This window comes from Nothoprocta perdicaria, unplaced genomic scaffold, assembly GCF_003342845.1.
Source record: "Nothoprocta perdicaria isolate Ctin4 unplaced genomic scaffold, notPer1 scaffold_4, whole genome shotgun sequence".
In the NCBI taxonomy this organism is placed as follows: Eukaryota; Metazoa; Chordata; class Aves; order Tinamiformes; family Tinamidae; genus Nothoprocta; species Nothoprocta perdicaria.
In genome coordinates this window covers 642,337-644,507 of record NW_020455643.1, presented here as the reverse complement: position 1 = coordinate 644,507, position 2,171 = coordinate 642,337, and the positions used below count along the sequence as shown (strand labels likewise).

General features: G+C 68.8%; 1 protein-coding gene across 1 annotated transcript in view; it reads right to left on the bottom strand.

Annotated features, from left to right (window-relative positions):
* The window catches only part of P2RY1 (purinergic receptor P2Y1), a 3,784-nt gene extending 2,567 nt beyond the window's left edge, over positions 1–1,217 (bottom strand). Inside the window, exon 1 of the mRNA XM_026045461.1 lies at positions 1,199–1,217. The gene's annotated coding sequence lies outside the window, so the exon portion shown is untranslated. The remainder of the gene's footprint in view (positions 1–1,198) is intronic.
* Between the last annotated feature and the right edge of the window lie 954 nt (positions 1,218–2,171).

The window sequence follows — 2,171 nt, the reverse complement described above, 5'->3', positions numbered from 1 at the left end:
TGGGGACCCCAGCAACGCCCAGGTCCCCAACGGCCCCGCACGGGCAGGGGCACCCGCCTGCCCGCGGCACCGCCCGGCACCCGGCGCCCTCCCGRGCACCCGCGCAGGTCACAGCCTCTGTCTGGGGACACCTCGGGGCAGCCCCAGGCCCCCAGGAAAGGCGGGTGCTGCCCGGGTGCCGCGTCCTGCCTGCGCTCGCCTGGGCTACATGGCTGGGCAGGCACCCGGGGAATTCGTGTATGGCGATTCCCGACTTTGGGGCCTCTAATTTACAGGGTGACTTTGCTGGGATGAGCTCCCCGGGATGGGACAGCCCTCCGGGGTCACCAGCTTGGCCTTGTGTTAGGGCAGGTCACCCAGGATACAGCTCCGCAGTGGCTTCTCCGGCTCRGTAGCACCACGGGCTCTCCCTGGGCACGTCTGGAGGCTGTTTCCCTGTGCTCCCTTCCCGCACACGCTGCTCCAGCGGAGCAGCACCCAGAGCCGGGCGAGCTGCCGGGGCAGCACCCGGAGCTGCAGGGCCCTGCGAGCCCGGCCTGGCCGGCGCACGGGCTCCAGTGTTAATGCTAAAGCCCCCGGCATCCGCCGCAGAGACGCCCATGCTCCCCGGAGCCGGCGCCCGGCACACAGGGCTGCAACCAGCATGTGGGCCAGCCGAGCTGCCCTGCCCCGGCTGCAGCCTCACGACGCAGCTGCAGCCTGTCGGAGCTGCCCAGCTCGGCCCCTCGCACCTACAGGATCCTGCATGTCCCAGCCGGGCCGTCGGCTGAGGYGGGATGGGGCGATGCCAGGCACCCTGGTAAGGGCAACTCCTCACACTGGAAAACCTGCCCCAATTGCAGCGCGAGCACCTCGCCTCCCTCCGCCGGCTGCGTTTGAGGTGGAAATTGCTCTTGCTGGTGGGAGAGGCCCGGCCGCCGGCTGCGGGAGYGCCCGGACGCTGCATCCTGGCGCGTCCCGCCCACGGCTGCCCAGAGAGCCTCGAAAATGGGGCAGATTGGTAACTGCAACCGGATCCCCCCTGGGTATTCCTCTGCAGACAGGGAAAATGGCTGCGTGCTTTTTGATGCAAAATTGGGACCGGTGCTGCCGGTGCAGCCATGTCCACAAATCCCACAGCTCATCCAGCCTCAGTTACATTCCTCAAATAGGGGAAATTTCTCATAGAAAAGGGGCACAAGGAGGCCCTCGTTCTCACCACAGCCCTGCGTCCTGCTGCCTCCAGCATCGCGGGGCGGCGGGTCTGGACTCGGGACATGAGCGCCCTTTGGCACGAGGAAGGAGGCTCGCGGAGGAGGCTGCGGCTCTGTTGCTGCCTGTAATCAGAGCATGAGCAGAAAGCTACTTAACCAGAAATGCCGGCTCCACTCTTCCTGGAAGCGGAGGCCGCCGGCCGCGCCAAGGCCCTTCCCGAGCTCGCGCAGCCTCCAAAGCGGTGGCTCTGGTCCCGGGAGCACGCTGGGGAGCGGCCGGGGTTTCCTTCCCTGCTTGCCTTCCTTTGATAAAAGACACACCGCTCTCCACTGGAGTCATTAGAAAATAAATATTTAACGAGGCGAACCTTGGCTGCAGGAGGAAACCAGACGTGAGGGTTGTAAACCGAGCGTTGCCTCGTGAACTCGCGGGGCAAAGCTGCCCAGCAGAGCCTCGGTGCGCAGCGATGCCGGCGCGCCGGCCTGTGCAGCACAGTGCTGCCGTGGTGCAACGCYGTGGTGCAACGCYGTGGTGCAACGCCGCATGCAAGGCCCTGCACCACGCGTGCACCAGGGCCCCAGGCGGGTGCGCTGCCTGCCGGTCACTGCGTGTGGGGGAAAGCAGCGCTGCCCACGGGTGCCCAGGCTGGAGCGGGCACGTTTCGCAGTGCTGGGCTGTGCAGGCAGGAGCGGCGGTGCCCGGCGCCGTGCAGGCAGGCGCAGCGGTGCCCGGCGCCGTGCAGGCAGGAGCGGTGGTGCCCGGCGCGGTGCAGGCAGGCGCAGCGGCGCCCGGCGCGGTGCAGGCAGGCGTAGCGGTGCCCGGTGCGGTGCAGGCAGGCGTAGCGGTGCCCGGTGCGGTGCAGGCAGGCGCAGCGGTGCCCGGCGCTGTGCAGGCAGGCGCAGCAGCGCCCGGCGCGGTGCAGGCAGGCGCAGCGGTGCCCGGTGTGGTGCAGGCAGGAGCGGTGGTGCCCGGCGCGG